The 23,212-nt window shown below is 36.3% G+C and overlaps 1 pseudogene; it reads right to left on the bottom strand.

The window, feature by feature from the left end:
- Nucleotides 1-745: 745 nt before the first annotated feature.
- Nucleotides 746-23,190, bottom strand: LOC129043479 (dipeptidyl peptidase 3-like; annotated as a pseudogene).
- Nucleotides 23,191-23,212: the final 22 nt, after the last annotated feature.

Here is a 23,212-nt window from a genome sequence, read left to right on the forward strand (position 1 = left end):
TTTGGATGTCTACATCTCTAGCAAGGCCAAGAAACTTTTCCTCAATTATTCCCTCAAGGATGTTTCCCAAACTTTTAGATTTCTCTTTTTCCTCAGGAGCACCAATTATTCTTAGGTTTGGTCATTTAACATAATCCCAAACTTGTTGGAGATTTTGTTCATTTTTTCTTTATCTTTGTCAGATTGAGTTCTTTGTATTTTGTCTTTGTTGGATTCAGTTAATCCAAAAGCTTTGTCTTCAAGCTCTGAAGTTCTTTCTCCTACTTACTCATTTCTATTGCTGAGACATTCCAGTGTATTTTGCAGTTCTCTAATGTGTGTCCTTCATTTCCAGAAGTTGCAATCATTTTAAATTTATGCTATCTATTTGTCTGGAATGTTTTTTTGTCCATATCCTATATTTTTTTATTTCTTTAAGTGGTATTCACCTTTCTCTGGTGCTTTTTGAGTAGTTTAATAGATTTTCTGAATTCTTTTTCTGAAAATTCAGGGAGTTCCTCTTGGTTTGAGTCCATTGCTGGTGAGCTAGTGTAATCTTTTCTATGTGTTATAGAACCTTGTTTTGTCATATTACCATAATTGCTTTTCTGGTTCCTTCTCATTTGGGTAGAGTATGTCAGAGGGAAGATCTAGGGCTCAAGGGCTGTTGTTCAGATTCTTTTGTCGCATGGGGTGCTCCCTTGATGTAAAGCTCTCCCCCTCCCCCTAAGGATGGGGTTTCCTAAAATCTGAACTGCAGTGATCGTTATTTCTCTTCTGGGTCTAGCCACTCAGGCAGGCTAAAGGACTTCTGGTTGGTACTGGGGAGTGCCTGCAGAGTCCTGTGAGGTGATGTTTCTTCAGGTCTCTCAGCCATGGATACCAGTACCTGCTCCAGTTGAGGTAGAAGGGGAGTGAAGCAGACTCTGTGGAGGTCCTTGGTTTTATGTTTACTTAGTGAGCTAGTTTTGTGTTGCTTGGTGTCCAGCCAGGATGTGGTGCTTTCAAGAGAGCATCAGCTGTGGTAATGTAGAGAGGATACAAGCTTGCCCTAAGATCACCTGGATAAGTATTCTGGTTTCTCAGGCAGTGGACAGTGCCATAGAGCTCCCAAAAGATTATGTCCTTTATTTCCAGCTACCAGGGTGAGTAGAGAAAGTCCATCAGTTGGGGGTAGAGTTAGGCATGTTTGAGCTCAGACTCTCCTTTGGTGGGGCTTGCTGTGGATGCTGTGGGGGATGGGGGTGTGGTTCTGAGGCCAAGGGAGTTATATTCCCAGGAACTCATGGCTGCTTCTGCTGCTTCATATAGGTCACCAGCGAAGAGGGGAAAGCCGCCAATTATAGGCTTCACCCATTTCCCATGCAGCCCAAAAGGCTAGTCTCACTGCCAACGTGTGCCCCCGGCAGCACCTAGTTTATTTCCAGACAGCCAGTGAGCAGGACTGAAAATTTGCCCCAGGATACAAGCCTCCCCTCTGAGAAAGCAAGCAGGGCTTTCAGGTTTCATGCCTCCCTGCCTGCTGCAGTTTCTGTGCTTGTATCTGCACTCCCTGTTTACTTCCTCCCCTGGATTCTGTCTAGAAAACTTTATGTTTGGTTGAAGTTGTTACAAACTTTAGCTGGAATTTTTCTTCTTCCTGTGGTCTTTCCTTAATTTCACTGGCTGGAAGCCCTCTTCAAGGACCCCTGTGAGACAAAGTCAGGAATGGCTTCCCTCGGGATTGAGAGTGCCCACAGGGCTCTTCCTGTGCTTCCTCTATCCCCATATTTCACTTGGTTCTCTAAATTTATCTCAGCTTCAGGCAAGGCCAAATCCTTCTCCTGTGATCTGGATATTCAGGTTCCCCAGTGAGGATGTGTGCTCGGGGGTGGACATTCCCCCTCACACTTTGCACACTCACAGTTTTTCAGAGGTCTCACAGAGCCTGCAGTGGCAAGCTGCTTCCTTCTAAAGGTCTGTGATTCTCTCGGCTTTTCTGGCATGATCCTGTGGTAGTTCTTGGAGCAAAAGTTCACGATGTGAATCCCCATATGCTGCTCTGTCCATCCCAGTGGGAGCTCAAGTTAGTCGTATTTCCTATCTGCCATTTTTCCAGAGAAGGTTCTAGTGGCCATTCTTGCACTGCTAGAAAGAAATACCTGGTATTGGATAATTTATAAAGAAAAGAGGGTTAATTGGCTCACAGTTCTGCATGCTGTACAGGAAGCATAGCGGCATCTGCTTCTGGGGAAGTTTCAGGAAGCTTCCAATCATGGTGGAAAGCAGAGTGGGAGCAGGCATGTCACATGGGGAACAGGAGAGACAGCAAGATGCCATAGACTTTAAAACAGTCAGACCTCATGATAAGTTACCACTATCGCAAGAACAGCACCAAAAGGATGGTGGTAAACTATTCATGAGAAATCCACACCCATGATTTGATCATTTCCCACCAGGCCCAACCTCCAATACTAGAGATTACAATTCAACATTAGATTTGAGTGAGAACACATATCCAAACTCTATCACCCTATCCCTATGAAAAATGTCTTAAATAAAAATAAAATAAAATAAGATTCTTTAAAAAGGCTATTTGACACTGGATTGTTTTGCTTACTTATAAGTATATATAGTTCTAAATAAAAAACAAAATTCAATGTATATTTTTTAAAGTACACATAAGTCTTTTCTAAAAAGCTAAGGTGTATATTTTCCTTCCTTTTTTTTTTTTTTTTTTTTTTTTTTTTTTTTGAGACAGAGTTTTACTCCATCACCCAGGCTAGATAACAGTGGCAAGATCACAGCTCACTGCAGCCTTGATGTCCCAAGCTCAGGTGATCTTCAACCTTCCTGGTATCTGGGGTTACAGAAGTGTAATAATTTTTGGAGGTTTGTTTTGTTTTGTTTTGTTTTGTTTTTTGTAGAGATGAAATTTCACCATGTTGCCCAGGCTGGTCTCAGACTCCTGGGCTCAAGGAATCCACCCTTCTTGGCCTCCCTAAGTGCTGGGATTACAGGCATGAGCCACTGCACCCAGCACATTTACATGTTTTTTGTTGTTAATTTTTGAAAATTTTACTTTTCTGGACAACATATTTTGGCTCATTTGCTAAAGTATAATAATTTCTCAACAGAATATTTTACAGAATCTGTGTCAATTAAATGCCATTTTGGTCTGAGTTGTAGTATATAAAGTCATTTCTATAGTCTGACATGATTAATTTCACATTTACTAATTATCCTTTCCTCTTTCTGCATCCTCCATCTGCATCTTTCTTGCTACATCTTCCTATCTCTGTGTCTCTCTTATCACCCTCTTTTATAGCACAACATACACACATATTTTTATGGCATTTGAAAACTAAGTTAATGTCCTATGTTAATGTTATTATATATTATAAAAAGAGTTTTCTTTGTTAAAAATGTATCAAAACTGATTAACACTAATAGATTCTATTCATAAAAATATCCCTTATGTATTGGAAGGCAGATTCTTTTTTTTTTTTATTGCTGCATAACAAATTGTCTCAAACTTAGAGCTTATAGCATTATCTCCTCATTTCCATGGGTCAGGAGTCGAGGCACAGCTTAGCTTGGTCATCTTCTCAGAGTCTCACAAGGTTGCAGTCAAAATGAGAGCCAACATGTATGCTCATCTGAAGGCTCAACTGAGGAAGAATGAACTTCCTCCCTCATTTGGGTTATTAGTAGAAGGTAGGATGATGCAATTTAGGGCCCTATCTTTACTGGTTGCCATATGGGGACCACTCTCAGGTCCCAGAATTGCCCATGATTAGCAGACTCCACTGAAATTACTTGTTATGTGGGCTTCTTCAACATAACCATAAATTCATTAAGCCCACAAGGGAAGACTTTGTTTCTAGTCTGCTAAGACAGGATCTTATAAAATACAATGTAATCACAGGAGTGACATGCTATCACCTTTCCCATATTCTATCAGTCAGAATTAAGATATCTCTCCCATGCTCAAGGGGAGTTTATTAGCCAATGCTCTCCAGAGAAATAGAACAAATAGAACAGACACGAGATTTACCTTAAGGATTAGCTCAAAAAATTGTGTGGGTTTCTAAACCTAAAACCCATAGGTAGTTTGGTGAGCTGGAAACTCAGGCAGAAATTGAAGCTTCAGTTTTGAGGTAGAATTTTTTTCTTCTCTGAGACATCTCAGCTTTTTGTTCTCAACACATTCAGCTGATTGAACAAAACCAACTCATGTTGTCCACAGAAATCTCCTTTACTCAAAGGCAACTTAGTATAAAAGTTAACCACATCTACAAAATACCTTTATAGCAATATCTAGATTGATGTTTGGTTAAGTAATGGGGCACTATATCCTAGACACATACATTTAACCATCACAGGGAGGGAATTACAAAAAGCAGTGAACACTAGAACAAGGAGATCACTGGGATCTCCTTTGAGTCTTCCCACCACGGAAGGTATTTAGTTTTTTTATTTAATTTATTTTTAATTTTTTTTTTGGTGGTTGTCTCTAATATTTATTTGTCTCGTTATAAAATTAATACGTGAAGAGCATTGGATTTGGTGAGAACGTTTTGAACCCTAGCTGTCACATGTCATCTGCAGGATCTAGACCGGTGATTTCTCAGAACTGCCATTTCCTCATCTGGTAGACAGGATGGTGAGCCCTGTCTTGCTCACTCAACATATGGCAGTGCATATGAAATGAGTTCACAGAGGGGAAGCACTTGGCAAGCTGGAAGGTGCTGACAAATGGAAGGGGTTAGTGTCACCACCCTCAACTGAGGTAGTATCAAGGTCCAAGCTCCTGCCCCTCCCCCTCCCCAGCCCCTAAATACACACACGAATGGGGGGCCACTTGCAGCCTTGGTTTGATGCAGCTGGGGGAGAGGCCACACACGTCTTCCACAAGCCTGGCCAGATAGGGCCTCACTGGGGCCCTTTCAGAATCGGGCATCGGCTGTTGCCAGCTGTGTTAGGATGTCCTCCAACTCGAGTCCATTCTCCGGGAAACGCTCGGAGAAGGATCTGATGAGGCCAGCAGCTGAGACCTCGTATTCCAGAAGCTACACGTCTGAGCCTTCAAGGCGAATGTTGGGCTGAACGATGAGCTTCCGAGATTCCTTACGCAGCAGCACCCCGTCCCTGAGGGTGAGAAAGCCCTCGGGGGGCGCTTCAGCGACTGCCACATACCTCTTGTACAGGGCCCACCCTCCGGCCGCATCCCCTGTGAACTTCAGCACCTCCGCAGGAAGCGCTCTAGGGCAGGTTTGCCCACAGACTGGATCTTGCTGCGGTCGAGACGGACCTGGGCATCCGGGAGCCCATCAGAGCCTACGGTGGGAGTGATGGTACCGAGTCCCTCGCCAGCCTCCGGTAAGACTCTCAGGATCACAATCCGGGCCCGTATATGGGCCTGCTGCCAGTTGGAGGCCTCAGGTGTGTAGAACTCCAGAGCGAGCAGCCTAGCCCCAACTATGTTGGGCCAGTTCACGGAGATCACCTTCTCCGCATCAGCCCCCTCAAAGCCAAAGGTCTCCAGCACTTGCGGGTGGAGACAGAGGTAGAGGCCCACGCTCTTAGCCCGGCACTCTTCGTAGCTGGAGACGATGGTGCTGAACTTGCTGTCCCAGGTCTTCAGGCTCCGATACCAGCTCTGAATCTGCTCTCTCGTCTCTGGGTTGATCGGTCTCCTGGTCAAAGTTGAATGCTCCTTTTTCATCCTGCTCGAAGAGCTTGCTGCTGCCATAGCCCAGCAGTTCGTGCAGGCCCACCTGCACATCGAAGGAGGGCCCCATCAGGAGGATATACAAGCCCTTTTCATTCTCCTCCAGAACGGTGAGCTTCTCCCACTGCGTGGCTTAGGCCACAGCCAGGACGTTCCCCAGTGACACGTTCTTAAAGCCTTCCGTCTGCTTCAGATCATTGTAGTTGGAGATCTTGATGCCGGCAGGGATGCCAGAGCCAGCGAAGGTAAGAACATCCACGGAGGTGAAGTCGGGGGTGAGGAACTTGTCTTTCTCAAAGCCTGGGGGCCAGGGCAACTCCTTCAGCAGCTGCTCTGCGCTCACCACCAGCCACTCAAACTTGGCACTCATGGCCTTGTTCACCACAACTACGAAGCCTTCACATACTCCTCGGGAACCAAAGGAGTCACGGTAGCTCTGGATGAACCCGATGTAACTCTCCACGATGGGGCCTTTGTCCTGGATCCAGAAGCGGGAGCCCCTCTTGTGGGCCTCTGTGGAGCCCTGGGTGAAGCTCTCTATGTACTGGGCCGGCATCTGCTCCTGGTGGCTGTTGGCTGCATACGTCCTGGCTTTCTCCAGCTGCTCCACCACCTTCTGGAGGATGGACATGTAGTTCCCCCGAGTCACCTGGAAAGGGCTTCCCCGGAATTCCTAGCTCTTCAGCTTGGAATCATCTCGGACTCCAGGGAAGGCTCTGTGCCGAGCACAGAAGCCAGCCACACCTCGTAGTGGGGCTTCCCTTCTCCATCGACCTCTTTGAAGAGCTAGGTGTTGTACACACTGAGGTTCTGTGAGTCCAGAAAGTCTTGGGCCAGTTTGCCATCTTCCATGGTACAATTCCCAAAGAAACAGGTGGTGATTCACTGTTGGGGAAGAGAGGGGACATGGGAAAGAGGAGTTGCTGAGGTCAGGGCTGCAGGGACATCATCTTCCCAGCTTAATTTTTTTTTTTTTAATCAGATAAGTGATGTATAGATATAATGTCCACTGATGGACAACACTTTTTCTCAGTCAATTTCTACAAAAAAATTAAGATGTACTTCTTTTAAATAATGAACTGGTAATTCTGAGGAGAAACAAGAAATCCATGAATAAGCTCTTTTTTAAATTATTATTTTAACAAGCAGATCTCGAATCAGAATGTTAGAAGTAGTCTACCTCCACACCACCATCTCTCATACCAATGAGCAAAAGCACAAAACAGAAGAAGATTATTTCATGTGACATCTATTTCCCAAAGAATTTTTTCTATTTTCTTTCTCTATATATATTTTTTTACTTCTGAGAATAATTTGGGTGTGTTTACATTTGTGTGTATAGGCGAGTGTCCTTATGACAGAAAAGGAACTTACATAGTGGCAGGTGAAATGATTTGCAACAGTGTGTCAGCCTGAAGTCAAAGTCAGCAAGGAAACCCCCAAATCCTTGGTCTCAGTGCAGTGTCAAAGCCTGTAGCTCAAGGTCACAAAAGATGAGTAAGTCTCCAAGATCACAGAAAAATGTTCCTTAGATTAATGGCAGGGCTGTGCCAAAGATGACTGAAGGGGCACCCTATGACATGTTCATTTATCAGGGATTTACTTGTTGGCTAATGATAGCAATAACAGTTTGTATCTGACAGACACAACTGGATATATGCAGTGAGAAACTATATTTGAACACAAATTTTACTGGATCTATATAATTTCCTCTACTATTGCTTGACCTGTCATCACAGTCTCTCTCAGTGAAGTTTATGGTTTTTTTTTTTTTAAAGAAAAAACAATTGTTTTTTTAGAAAAAATGGTTACACAATTGAAAACTATATCAAATTAACTCTTTTTATTCTTCTACATTCTTCAGAAGATATTTTCATATGTATACATAATTTCTAGTTTGCTGTAATCGTAGCAGAGATACTAGAATTAATTTTTTCATTTAAATTCTTACTGTAAACACTGTGTTCTGAATTTTCTAGTGATATTGTTCTATGTTCCTGTTCATACAAAAATTTCATTTGAATTACATAAAATACTGATAAATAAAATAAATTTGCTTTTACTTATAATCTCACCACCATGTTATAATTACTATTAGCAATATTTTTATATGATCTTTTTGTGACAAATACATATATACTCAAGTATATTCACATATTCATGTATATACGTGCATGTGCATACACATACAATGATATTTTATTGGGTTTTTCCTTTTCTTTTTTGCTTAATGCTGCATTGTGAAAGTAGTTATACCATTAATTTTTCTCTTGAAGTACTACTTTAAATGACTGTAGATTACTTTATTGCATAGTTTTATTTACAACCAACAACCTGATGTTGAATATTTAATTTTTTTCCATTTTTTAGCATATCGAAGAGTATCATGATGAAGATTTTATTGTACCTCTGCTCTTAATCCTGAAAATAAATTCTTAATAGTAACATTTCTGGGTCAAAGCATATGTACATTTGATAATTTAATTATGTGTATTGCAATTTCAAGGATCATCACTAAAATAAAAGGAATAAAATATATAAATTCTGCACAAGAAAAGGAAAATGAGATAATTAAAATAATCAGCATAAAAGTTAAAAAATAAGAGAAAAGCAGGCTAGAATATGTATATCAACAAATACCAAAAGAGGCAGATGTAAGTCTAAATATATTAAAACTTACATTGAATGTGAAAGGCCTAAATTCTCCAGTTAAATGACAATATTAGCAGATTAAAAAAAAAAACTAAATATATGCTACTTATGTAAGTCATTTAAAATAGAATGGTTGAAAGTAAAAACAGAAGAATATATACCATGTAAACCCTAATAAAATAATGCTACTGCAAATATTTTAATATAAAAAAATGTAAATTTAAAAAACTAGATATAAAAGGATTACTCTCTAATTATAAAACGTTCCATATGTCACATAGCCGTACAATTTTACCTGTGTATGCTGCTTAATAGCATTGCCTAAAATACTTACAAAAGAAAATAATTATATAAAATTATACTACCTTTCTCAGGAAATGTTAGGAGAGGCAACAACAACAGAATCAACAGACATTCGTTGATCAACCTAAGTAACAAAATTGGTCTAATGGAAGACCAAGATCCCTGTATTTAACATTTATAAATAGGCATTTTTTCAACATACACAGATTATTTACAACTATTGATAATATAGTGGCCATAAAGGATATCTCCATTAATTTTAATGAACAGATTTCATTATAAAATATGTCCTCTGATCACAATTTAATTAAGCTAATACAAATAGATAACTAAAAATATCCCAGTATATTTGAGAATTAACAAATAAATTTTTTTTACTTTTGGAAAGCATCTTGTAATAAAATTGATGTTTTCCTCCTGTGGCATCACAGTTTTTTGTTTAACACATGTGTGTACCATCATATTTAAATACAAAACAGTTTAATCAGTTTAATCTCCCTCCAAAGTCCCCCTGTTCCATCTCTCATAACTCCTGACAACCACTGACTGCTTCTGAGTTCCTATAGATTTGGCTTTTCAAGAATGACATATAAATGGAATCACATAGTATGTAACATCTTGAGACTTACTTCTTTTACACAGCATAATGCTTTTAAGATTCATCCAAAGTCTTGTGTATTTCAAAAGCACATTTCTTTTCCTTGCTGAATAGTATTCTATTGTATGAATACACAAGCCACAATTTGTTTATCTGCCCTTGGAGGACATTTTAATTGTTTCTAGTTTTTGGCAATTATGAATAGTGGACATTTGTATGGAGGTTGTTTTGTAAACATAATTTTTCAACTCTTAGGGTAGATATCCAGAAGATGAAATGCTGTGTTATATGGTAATTATATGTTTGCCAGTCTAGGAAACTAGAAAACCTTTCCAGAAGGATTGTACCATTTTGCATTCCTATCAGCAATGTTTTGAGAACTACAATTGTTCTACATCTTTGATAGCACTTTATATTTTTAGTTTTTTTTTTAATGTAAGCCACTCTAATGGTTGTACAAAGGAATCTCATCATGGTTTCACTTTACATTTATCTAATGGCTATTAATGTTGAACCCCTTCTTTGTTATCCTTATTTCTTCTTAGCTGAAGTGGTTGCTCATGTCTTTTACTAATTTTTAAATTGGATTGTGTATTTTCTTATTGTTGAGTTTTGAATATTCTTTCTATAAATTTCAATTCTTTGTGCATAAGTAAAATAAAAATATTTTCTCTCATTCTGTGTCTTGCCATTTAAATTTTTTATCAGAGTCTTTCACAGTGCAATAGTTCAGAAAAATTGGTGAAGTTCAATTGATCATTTTAATCTTTTATGAATTATGGTTTTGATTTTATGTCTAAGAACTCATCAACCAAACTCAAGGTCACCTAGGTATTCTCCCATGTCACTTCCAAACATTTTACATTTTTGCAATTTACTTTTAGATTTTTGAATTAATTTCTTTTAAATTTTTTGAGATAATTTCTGTACATGGTGTAAAGTTTAGAATGAGTTTCATTTCTTTTGCCTATGGATGTCTATTGTTCCAATACCAGTTGTTGAAAAGACTAGCCTTTATTCATTTAATGGCTTTTTTAACTTTGTCAGATTAATCAGTCACATTTGTGTGGCTCTATTTCTTTAATTGCCATTCTCTTTCTTTTATCTATATGTTTATTCCTTCACCAATACCACACTGTGAACCCTGAATATCTGAGAGAGATCTCAGTCAATTTATGAAGTTTATTTTGCCAAAGTTAAGGATGCACACCCGGGACACTGCCTCAGGAGGTCCTGACATGTGCCCAAGGTGGTCTGAGCACAGCTTGGTTTTAAACCTTTTAAGGAGACATGAGACATCAATCAATACATGCAAGATGAACATTGGTTCAGTCCGGAAAGGTGGGACAACTTGAAGTGGTGAGGGGGCTTTCAAGTCATAGGTAGACAAGGGACAAACAGTTGCATTCTTTTGAGTTTCCGATTTGCCTTTCCAAAGTAGGCAATCAGATAAGCATTTATCTCAGTGAGCAGAGAGATGACTTGCAATAGAATTAAAGCGAGGTTTACCCTATGCAGTTCCCAGCTTGAACTTGACTTTTCCCTTTAGCTTAGTGATTTTGGGGCCCCATGATTTATTTTCTTTTCACAACACTGACTTGATTACTGCAGATTTTTAGTAAGTCTTAAAATGGGCAGTATGATTCCTTCAACTTTATTCTTATCTTTCTGAATTCATTTAGCTATTCTAGTTCTTTTGCCTTTCCTTATAAATTTAGAATCAGCTTGTCTATATCTGAAAAAAATTTTGCTTAAATTTTGATAGATATTACATTAAATCCATAAAACATTTTGAAAAGAATTAGTATCTTTAACAAATTGAGTCTTCAATCAATTAAAATGGTAGAGCTCCTTATATTTAGATATTCATTTGTTTCTTTCATAAGCATTTTGTAATTTTCAGCATCCCGATAGCATACACGTTTTGTGAGAATTATAACTACACATTTTTTGGAGGTTATTGTATTTATATGAAATTGTGTGATATTTCATTATTAAGTAATTTTTAGATTCTAATTTTACATAGATAGTGCATGAAGGTAAGACTGGTTTTCATGTATTGACCTTGTACTTAAGAACTAGCTAAACTGACTAGTTCTAGGAATTCATTTCTTTATAGATTCTTTGGGATTTTCTACATAGATAATCCTGTTGTCTGTGGATGGGCAGTTTTCTTTCTTTATTTCTTTTTTTTTCCTAACAAGCATGCTTTTTATTTATTTATTTTTTCCGGGCTTATTTCCCTGGCTAACACAATAAATACATTTTATAAACAAATGTATGTGGACTTTCAGTTCCAGGAAAAAATAGAGTGGATGAACTTTTCTTTATTCTTTCTACTAAGTCCAACTAAAAACTAGGGACATGATATATAAAACAAACATAAGGACACTCTGAAAGGTGATAAAAAGAATGCAGGTTATTATTACTATTATTTTTTTGGTTGAATATATCCCAGACTATCTGCTGTAGCATGTGGAAACCTGCAAACACAAAAGGGTGCAAACAAAGCCCCAAGGAAAGTCTGTTTTCTCTAGCCAAAGGTCCAGGAAGATAAAAACCTTAACAAGACAGAAAACTTTTAGATAGTGATTGCCCTGCTTTAACCAAATTCCATGGACTCCATCCCCACCTCCACTAGTAAAGGCCAAGTAGAGAGCTGAGATTTTTATGTTTATCTCACAGTAATGTGGTACCTACCTTCTTTCTTCAAGGTGATCATAAAAGGCAAAGATAAAAAATCCCAGGCTGGAATTAAGAAGCTCCCCATCTCTTACACACATACACACTGTGGTATCAATAAACACTGGGAACAGTAATGAAGTGCTTTTTCATTCCATGATGGACAGTTTCTGTATCTTGATTGCCTGGGTGGTTACACTAATCAACATCTGGGATAAGAAGGCATAGAAGTAATTTTATGAATTGTATCAACATCAGTTTTCTAGTTTTCTAGTTTTCATATGGTACTAGAGTTACATTAGATATAATCCTTGAGAGAAATTGAGTGAAAGGTACATGTTCCTCTGCCTATTCTCTTTGCAATTTCCCTAATCTAAAAGTGTTTTAAAATAGAAAGTTAAAAAATCAAACAAAGAGAAAAATAATTGTCTTAATGCATTTTCTGTTGCTATAACAGAATACCACAGATCAGGTAATTTATTTTTTTTTTAAAGTTTTTTAGCTCATAGTTCTGGAGGCTGGGAAGTCCAAGTGCATATTGCTAGAATCTGGTGAAAGTCTTCCTACTGGGTCATAATATAGAGGATGGCATCACCTGATGAGAGGAATAACTTGCCAGCTCCAATCTCTATTTCTCTTCTTAGAAGGCCACCAATGTTATCATCGTGGCTTTACACTCTAAACTTTACAGAAATTATCTCAAAAAATACAAAAGAAGGGCCAGACACAGTGACTCATGCCTGTAATCCCAGCACTTTGGGAGGCCAAGGCGGGTGGATCACGAGGTCAAGAGATTGAGACAATCCTGGCCAACATGGTGAAACCCCGTCTCTACTAAAAATGCAAAAATTAGCTGGGTGTGGTGGCGGGTGCCTGTAGTCCCAGCTACTCAGGAGACTGAGGCAGGAGAATCACTTGAACCCAGGAGGCAGAGGTTGTAGTGAGCCGAGATTGCACCACTGCTCTCTAGCCTGGTGACAGAGAGAGACTCCATCTCAAAAAAAAAGAAATAAAATAAAACAAACAAAAGAAACCCCATCCTTATGACCTTATCTAATCCTAATTAACTTCCAAACGTTCCACCTCCAAATGCCATTTACATATGAATTTACGGATTAAGTGTCCAACTTAAACCATAGAAAAATGTATCTAGGAAGAGATGATAATAGATAATAGAAAATAATTTTAAGTGAATTATAATAAAAACTATTCAAAATTGTTTAGCACAGGTAAAGCAATATGTAAAAGATAACCCATACACTTAAATGCATATGAAAGAAAAGAATTGTTGATTAAAGTGAGCTCTGCATTTATCTTAATATATTAGAAAAAGATATGCAAAATAAGTCCAAAAAAGAGCTGAAGAAAGATGATAATAAAGATAACATAATAAACCAATGAAGTAAAATATATATACAGTAGAAAAAGATTAACAATGCCAAACATTGGTACTTCTAAATAAATATTAAAACTAAGAAAATTCTGGAGAGATTGGGAAAGATAAAGAAAGACAGAAAGAAAAGAAAAGCAAAAGAGAAAGAATACAAATAAAAGCCACAAGAATAATTTAAAAATCATATATTGCTATAGATATTACAGGTTTTGTATATATTTAACAGATAATAAAATGTTGTCATATAAAAGGTTTTACAAAACTTTTGAAGATTTGAATAAAATCAAAAACCTATAATTTGCCAAATCTAACTCTAGAAAATTAGAAAACTTAAATCATTCAAAAGCATTTAAAAATACATAATACAACAAGTACAGTAATATTTTAAGTGGTAGAAGCGTAGTCACTGTAAGAATTTTCAACTTTGTATGCTTGAAATTTATAATAATTAAAGTATCAGCATAACATTTTTGTACATAAGCACACACACAGATGTGCACACACACACCCTAAAGTTGCTTTTTAGTGAAATCAACCAAGCATTAAGGAAAGCATATTTCCAGTCTTATTCAGGGTTTCATAGTTTTCCAAAGAATAGAAACACAGAGCACATTCCTCAACTAATATTTATTTTACCTGCATATCCTTGAAACAAAAACCTGTCAAAGATAACATTTGAAAAAGTAACTGTTGGCCAAATTTTTTTTTTATTCATGATTTTCTGTGATTTCTTTGAGCAATACAATAGTCAGCTATATCTAAATTGTGTATTTGTGCACGTGTGTATTCAAATTTAATTATGAAGATGAGTTCAACATTAAAAGATCAACAAAAGTTTTCCACTGCTTTAATTGATTACCAGATAAAAACTATTGTATTAATAGATGAAAAATATTTAGAAAAAAATCAATTATCAATTCATAGTTTAAAAAATAATTCGTTAAAAACCAGAACTAAAATTCACTTTCTCGGCCTAAAAGAAAAGGTATCTACAAACAAACAGAGACAAACACACTATTGTAATCATCATACTTAATGGTGAAACATGTATATTGTTTCATGATATGATATCACTATAAAGCAGTGCAAATAAATGAATGGAAACACAACAACACAGCAGCAAGACTAGAGTGTCTGCAATAATCATTTCTATTTAACATTTTATTGAATATTGAAGCTAGTCCAACAAAGAGAAAAAATGTGTAAATGATGAAAAAAAATCCAAAATGCCATTATCCACAGATAATATAGTTGGCATATTAGAAATATTTAAAAATTTATGATAAATGAATTAAAATTAATAACAGTGTAACAAGGTTGGTGGATACAAAATCAATATAAAAATAAAGCAATTATTTTTCTATATACCCTTAGAAAACAGAATATTAAACTTAAAAGCTGCCACCATCCACAATTGCATTAAAAGTGTCAACTATCGAAAAATAAACTCAACAACATGTGTGCAATATAATTACAGAATTTATTGTGCCACATTAAAGATAAGCTAAATAAATGAAGCCTCATTGTATGAGGCAGTTCACACAGAATCAGCATTACTAGAAAACTTCTTAGAATTACAGATTTTTGGGGTTTCGCTCCAGAGCTACTTAAACAGAAATTGTGAGGGTTTGGCCTAGCAATGAGTTAAGTCCTCCTGGTGATTCCTGTATGCTAGAGTTTGAGAATTACTGATCTAGAGAGGTGAATAATCTTGTGCATGATACAAGCAGCGTTGCTTGTTATCCCAAACTAAAAACCACACAGAAGCCAGTCAACAGTAAATTGTAGCCAACAATGGTAGGCTATAAAGCAATACAAATAAATGAAAGTGAACACACAACAATATGGATGAATATTGCAACATATTATTAAATAAATAAAGGAAAAAAAAAGATGATATATTCCATTTGTTTCTATTTATATAAAGTGAAGAAAGAGGAAAAATTAAGCTATCCCATTTAGGAATGCACACATGGGTGACAGAACTAAATAAAAAGCAAGGACATGAGTTCTTCTTACTTTTTCTTGTATGTTATATTTAACAATAAAATTGTCTAAAATTAAAGTTAAGAGATATGGAAATTATATAAGGGAATTCTGACACGTACTGAAGACACATTCTACAAGGAAAGAAAAAAACAAATGGAGGAGAAACAATATTTAAAGAAATAGTAGATAATATGGTAGTATGACAGATGGAAGAAAGCAAACTGAGTCCTCATACTGAAACTAGTCGCTGAGAGCTCAACGGGATAAAAAGTCTCACTGATAGAAAAATAATAGTAAAAACTAAAATCAAGAAAAGTAGAAAATCCTATAATCTTCCAGAGAGAGGGAAAAAAGATAGCTACAAATGGATAAGAATCAGATTGATATATCATATTTCTTATTGACAGCCCAGATGCACAAAGACAAGGGAACAATGTCCTCAGTGTTTTGAGGAAAAATGACTTTGAGTCTGGATATAACAAAAGTGTTATCCAAATCTGAATGAGAAATAAGATAGTGTCAGACATGCAAGGACACGGAATATTCGCTGCCCACAGACCTTCGCTTTTAGAATCATTACAGGATGTATGCCAGAGACAGGGAAGATGCCTGAAACAATTACTAAACTTAGACTTCCTCTTAAAAAGAAAAAAAAAAACTCTCAAAAAAGACCAGAATAAATGAATGAATGAATGAATAATTTCAGAGCTTGAGCTTTAACCATTAAGCTGCAAGCACTCTCAGAAGGATCCATTTGTTTAAAATGGGGTTTCCAATGAATTTCTGCAAAATTTGTTGTTGAACATTCTGTTCATTGTACTTATTTACCATGAGCTTTCTGTTCTTATTGGTACAGTTGGCTTCTGCATGTTTTTGGCTATGTTATTCTCTGATCTGATTATTGTCCCTCTATGTTTTCTATCTTATAAGAATTTCTCTAAATTTCTAGTGTGCTGATGTTGCTTTTATATTTTCCATTGCTTTTCATGTATACTTTTACATTTTTATATTCTTTTCTGGGATTTTGAGAGAGAGAGAGAAAGTAGGTACATGTATCTGGTCCATCATCTTAAGCACTATCCAAACTGAATGTAGTAAGCTTCTACAGAAGATCTTATTTAAAAAAAATTATTCAGCTGCTAATCCAAACTTATTCAATGTAAATATAAGGAAATTGGAGGCCAGACTACCTAAACAGTTTGACTTGGCAGATGCAGTAAGCCGGGACAGAATCGATATCAAATTTTAGTTCTTCCCAATGACAAAATGTTTCCACTTGATCATGCTGAACATTTGATCAAATTATATTTATACAAAGTGTTTATCAAAGTAAAAAATAACCATGAAAGAAATAAAGAATTCAATATTAGGAAAGCAAATGTCAGTCTTCTATAAATATGAAAACACTACTTTCCATAATTTTCTCAGCATGCAACTGAGTTCTACCTCTAATTTGGATGCTAAGACATAATTATATGTAAAAAAATTAAATTTTGAAAAATCTAATTTGTCTATTTTGCTGAATCTCTTAAACATAAAACTAACTCCAACACAGTCCATTCTATAATTCATTTCTGCCTCTCGTGGTTGATAGTGATTACAATTAGTATTCATTGGTCACTTTATGTTCCAATAGAGACACGGTGTTAAGTGCTGCCAAGAGACCTCTAAACCATTTTACAGATGAAGAAACTGAGGCCACCAAAAGTTTAAAGAAAAATGTACAAGAGCACACAAATTTGGAGGCCTGCATTGTGAGCCATTAAGCTACATTTCCTTATATTCAGTTATCAGTGATGTGTTGATAAATGTTTAGCAAGAGACAGCTGGAACTGGGGATAGGAGACACAAATTGTAGTTGATTTTTGTGCTGTAAATATACCCACTGTGGTTAATTTGAAGACATCAATTGATGTCCATGAAAGAGATATTGGAAAGACTGGGCAGAAGCACACCATTATATAGGGTTTCCACTATGCAGGTAAAATAGATATTAATAACCACAAGCACTAAGCAACAGTAAATGGTAGCAAAATACTTAGAAATTATGAGTTCTGAGCATTTCTTACCTGTGTTTTTAATGTTATTTAATTGTAAGTTTCTATAATTTGATTTTTAATAATATCTGTGTTTAGAAACAGGCTCCCCAAATTTCTCAAAATATGACAATAACCTCGTATAATCTGATATGAGTTGGCTTTAGTACACTACAGGAGTTAGTCATGAGTGTTTTTGCTCTACCTGTAGTTTGGGGATGCAAAAAGTACTCATAGCTATAAATTGGTTTTGCTTATTAAAATACCTGCAGAGTAGGCCAAGTGCAGTGGTTCATGCCTGCAATCCATGCCCTTTGGGAGGGAAGCCAAGTTGGGAGGCTTGTTTGAGGCCAGGAGTTCGAGACTAGCCTGGGCAACATAACAAGACCCCTGTCTCTACAATGAATAAAAATGTTAACCAGGTGTGGTGGCAAGTGCCTGTGGTCCCAGCTACTCAGGAGGCCGAGGAATGATGTTTGCTTGAGCCCAGGCTGCAGTGAGCTATGATTGAGCCATTACACTACAGCCTGGGAGACAGAGTAAGACCCTGTCTCAAAAAAATAATAATAAAAAAGAAAAGAAAAGAAAGAAAAAAGAGAGAAAGAAAACCCTTGCACATTACATTGCTTTATCATTTTGAAGAAGATAGCTTTTTGTTTGTTTGCTTGTTTTGAGGTATGGTGAATTACTTTGCCCATTTTTAAAGTCAGAACCATAGCCCATTGTAGTACATAGGATAGTACAGTGAATTTATAATATTTAAGCATTATGTATCATCACATATACCCATGCACACACACATACATGAAAAGAACATTTCTATCAATTGATCTACATGTGTGTATTTATGTTTAGATACAGAAAAAATAAATTTAGGAGAATAAGTTAAAATTTAAAAAAGTATTACCATAAAAGGTAATATTAGAAAGTACTTGAAGGCTTTGTACTTATGATACTGTATGTATCAGTACTAACTAAAGGGTGAAATCTGATTCACTCGAAGTTAAATCCGACTCTGCATCCATGGAAAGTTTAGTGGTGACAATAGACAAATAATGGTCTTTGGTTGAAGCTTCTGCTAAAAACATTTTTCTTTCAAACACAGAATTCAAGACAAGGTCATTGATTGTGTTCCATAAACAACCTGTTCTATTATGTATGGTTTCTGCATTTTTGCCTTGAGATGGTTTTCATTCACGCTAACACTTATCGTGCTCATCTGTCTGTAACTTCTATAGAATGCCTTATTTTACTGTTGAACAGATCAAGATAAATGATGCTTTACTGGGAGGTAAATTAGACTCTTGAATTTTTCTTACACTGAAGTAATTATTATTTGATCCAAAACCATTAAAGGTAAGTGACATCGTACATTAGAAAAGAACTTCAGCTTTAGCTCTAAATTCTACTGATGCTGTGAAATGCTTATTTAATTTGATTGCATACATACATATCTCCACAAATATATATGTTTCAAGGCTATCATGTAAGACTAATAGAATGTCTAATGGAATTGCTATACTTAAAAGTTAAAAACAAATTTTAGTTTGCTTTTTGGGTTTGCATGTTTTATCATAAAGGATAAGTTATTTGTCCTTATATCTGATTTTGACATATTTTTCTATGACAGAAGGAGTAAATATCTAAACATTAAGTGGTTATCTCCATTTCACATTACATAACCTACAAGTTTGTTGCTGCAAGGAAAGAACTTGCAAGGAAATTGATTTGGGTTGTCAGATGGAAATACATGTCTGCAAAACATTAAGTTCTCCATCACCAGAGGTATTCAAGTATAACTTCAATGACTACATATTCATTTTATAGTAGAAGGGATCCAAACGTCAGATGAGTGGGGAACAAGGAATGGGGGAGCTTAGTGATTTAAGTTACCTTTACAATCTCTCTTACCTGTTTGATAACCTGAACTGTCTTTTCTCCCTTCTTTTATACTATAAAAGAGCTTAATCATTCAGTATACTTCTCTCATAAAAAAGTGGTGTGATGTGTTTATATGGCAATCATATATTTATAACATCTGCCTTAATTATATTAGATTGGGGTCTGAAACAGAAGAGCTTGATGTGGTGAAAAACCCATAGGATCAGCAATTGAAACACCTGAATTGTTGCCCCAACTCTACCATTAGAAACACTATGATGCTGAGAAAGCTATCAGGCTTCAGGGTATTCTATACTAAGTAGGAGAGTACTGGTCTTTTGATATCTAAGTTTGCTAGAAGCTCTAAAACTATATGATGTTAATATCTGCTGTCTATCTCAATTACCTCCAAAATGTGAAATGGGTTATACTTTCTCAACTTTTGCCACTTACTATCAAAATTCACATAAAGAAAAGTGTTCCCTGTGTGAACCTCATTTGCTGATTTTTAGATTGAAGTTAAAAATCTGTTTATTGATTTAGTGCACCAGCCAATTTGAACACTAGAATCAGCTTCTTGGAAAATATTGCCAAGAAAAGCTGAAAACCAAGTATATCCAGCTAATCTGTTTTACAAAGTATTAGAAATGTAGTTGTAAGGAAAATGTTTTGTGGATTGTGCTATCCATCTTTTCTATTTTGCTGATGTCACACTGAGGTGTCAATTAAAGATGATATGTGCAAATCATTTAAAGCCCTAAAGAGAAAAAGGAAAATGTTACCAAATATAAGGTTATGCCCAGGCAATTAAGGAAGCAATAACTGGAAATTATAAATGGCAGGCAAACCAAGCCTATAAGAAATAATTTGGGCTTCAAATCTTAGAGACTCTTTTTTAAGTGGGCTGCTTGGATCCCAGCCTTCATGCAGAACATGTCATTAATTGAACGATGTCTTTTAGAAACACAAGCATCAGATTCTTGGTGGGTGTCCTGCTATATTGTTTGGTATTGATAGAACTTGTTAGTCTAGAAGTATCATTTTCAAAATGTCTTATTATAGAAAAAATATGAAATGTTTACTTATTTCAAGAATCAAGCATAGTATACAGGACATGTCAAAAATATAAATGTATACTTTAAATAAATAATCATGCACTCATATGTAACACTAACTTTCTGAGCTGTATTAGTGATGCTGAAACACAGTACAGGTACATATGTTTAAAGGAATAATATCAGAACATAAGTTCATGTTGTTTCAAAGCAAAACTTTGCCTAACTCCATGTTATAAGAACCTCACCTTCTTCACGTTATAAGAACCTTAAATATGTTAATATTGGTTTATTAGTTTGCTGCCTCCAGATATCTTACATATGAAAAAGAGACATGGGTGAAAAATATCGGGTACACTATTTTCAGAGAGCCAGAGGAAATCAGAATCTAGGTGATTACTCAACCTCTACTGTGTTTTACATTGTCATCAGTCTCAGAATGTAGCCTTTGTCAGAGTAAAACTAGATGGTCCTGACAATATCACGAGTTAGTTTGATTTTCTTGCTACACTTGTCATTTCTGCCATAACAGTGTGATGTCTGAAGGGGTTTAGCATGTTTAGAGTAGTGTAGAGGTTGGTATTGCCTGTTGGTATAGTGGTGTGATGGTAGTGGTGAACTGTAAACTTTGAAAGGAGAAGCAATTTGCCTTTATTGCAGTTTCACAGGCAAGTCAGAACTTAAAGACCATATCACCTAAAGAGACAAGAGAACAGAATAGTGGATATATCGAAAGCTGTACCATTTGGGGACTGGGAGATTTAAGTGTGCCATACATTTCTCTATCTGCCTGGAATATGTCCCCTTTCATTCCCACACGTCATCCTTCTGTTCCCAGTTTACATGTCACTTTTGATAACTCTTCTGGTTCACTGTCTAGGCTAACTGTTCCTCCTATGGAATCTCACGGCACCCTGTTTTTCCCTGCCATATTGCTTATAACACTCTTTTATTGTATATCTATTTTTCTATTTCCTTATTAAACTCAAGTTTCCAAGATGGCGTGGATTTGATCCATGTATCTTTTTTGCTTGTTAAAATGCCTGGTTTACTGTAGGTATGGCGCAAATGTTAGTCACTGCTTCCCTTCTCCAACTCTAAATGAATAGCCAAAGCCGCATGTTTGTTAGCACATGTGGAATGTCATCAGTTGGTCTGCCATAAATAGTTAGGGTTGAGATACTGGGAAATGGAAAGGAATACTATGAATATAACATGATTTTAAATTCCAAGTTTGGACCTAGAAAAACACAGGCGATAATGACAATAATATTTTATATTTGTGTACATTTTGCAGTTTGTGAGCACATATAGAAATGGTGAGGCACTCAGATATGCACGTACCTTGCTCAGGGACCATTTTGGGCAGTGGTGGATGAGAGGGCTTTGAAAGTCTTGAAAGCCTTCGGTGGGATTAAGGACCTCTGACAGGTCTGGTTCAAGCCTTAGGTACATAAGAAAGCAGGGATATAGAGTTGAGATCAGGAGAAACGGAATCAGTCCTGGTTCTGCTGTTTCCTACTTGTGTGATTTTGGACATCTGACTGCAGTCCACAGTTGGATCTAGTTGGTTCAGATAACTTCCTTCAACAACAGCTTAGATGTTTATTGTAACTCAACGATTTATAGACACAAAGGACTAGTTGAGATGAATCAAATTTACACATAAGATAGATATGTACAATATTATAAGATTTTAAATTAAGTATAAAAAATGTTTACAGCAGCAAAATGGAATGATAAGATTTGATTGTGGTATTAATTTATTTTTGAGTAGAAGTTTGAAAAAATAATTGGTTATAAAGTTTATGGAGGATCATTAGAGAAGGGAATAATTAATCTAAAATAATGCGTATCTAATGTTGCATTTTAGAATTTGTAAAGTAGCGTACAAATGTTGAAAGTACAGTTCACCCTTGAATAATGTGGGAGGTAGCGGTGCTAAGCCTATTACCATGCTTACAGTAAAACAACTGCTTATAACTTTTGATTCCCCCAAAACTTAACTACTAATATCCTACTGTTGACCAGAAGCCTTACCAATAACATAACTAGCTGATTAACACATATTTTGTTTTATATATAATATATACTGTATTCTAAGAGTAGAATAAGCTAGGGGAAAAGAAAATGTTATTTAAAAAATCATGAGGAAGAGAAAATATATTTCGAATTCATTAAGAGGAAGTGGATTACTATAAAGATTTTTATCTTCATCATCTTCACATTGAATAGAATGAGGAAAAGGAGGAAGAGGAGGGGTTAGTCTTGTCTCAGGTGTGGCAGAGCTGAAAGAGGTGGAGAAGGTGGAAGGGGAGGCAGGAGAGGCAGACACATTTGGTGTAATTTTAACAGAAATGTATTGTAATTTCTGTCTGAGTTTTTGCTTTTACATTTCTCTAAAAATGTTTCTGTATGGTACCAATCTTTGTTTTACAATTTGTTTTAGTTTCAATGCCTGTATCATAGTAGAGTCCATGATGTAAAAGAAGTCAAAAGCAGTCTTGAATAACAAGAATCCTTCTGACAGACTCTCTAATGTCAGTTTGTTTTCTGGCACTGCTTCTTATACATCTTCTTTCTCATCGTCTGGCACTGGTTCAAATATACTCATCTTCATCCGTACCTCTTCTGTTAATTCCTATGGCGTGATGATGTCTTTAGTTCTTGAATTTCTGCAGGATCCATATCCTGAAGCCCTTTACCTCCCACCTTTTTTTGCCATGTTCATAATCTCTTTCATGATTCCCTTGATTGACTCTGTCATAATCCTGTAAAGTCATGCACAACACCTGGACACAGTTTCTCCAGTAGGAATTTATTGTTTTGGGCTTGATGGCATTCACAGTTTTTTCAGTAGCAATGATGGTATCTTCAATGGTATAATCTCTATCAAGGTTTTCTTTCATAGCACTGACAATCCTTTTTATA

This window comes from Pongo pygmaeus, chromosome 13 (genome assembly GCF_028885625.2).
Source record: "Pongo pygmaeus isolate AG05252 chromosome 13, NHGRI_mPonPyg2-v2.0_pri, whole genome shotgun sequence".
Classification (NCBI taxonomy): Eukaryota; Metazoa; Chordata; class Mammalia; order Primates; family Hominidae; genus Pongo; species Pongo pygmaeus.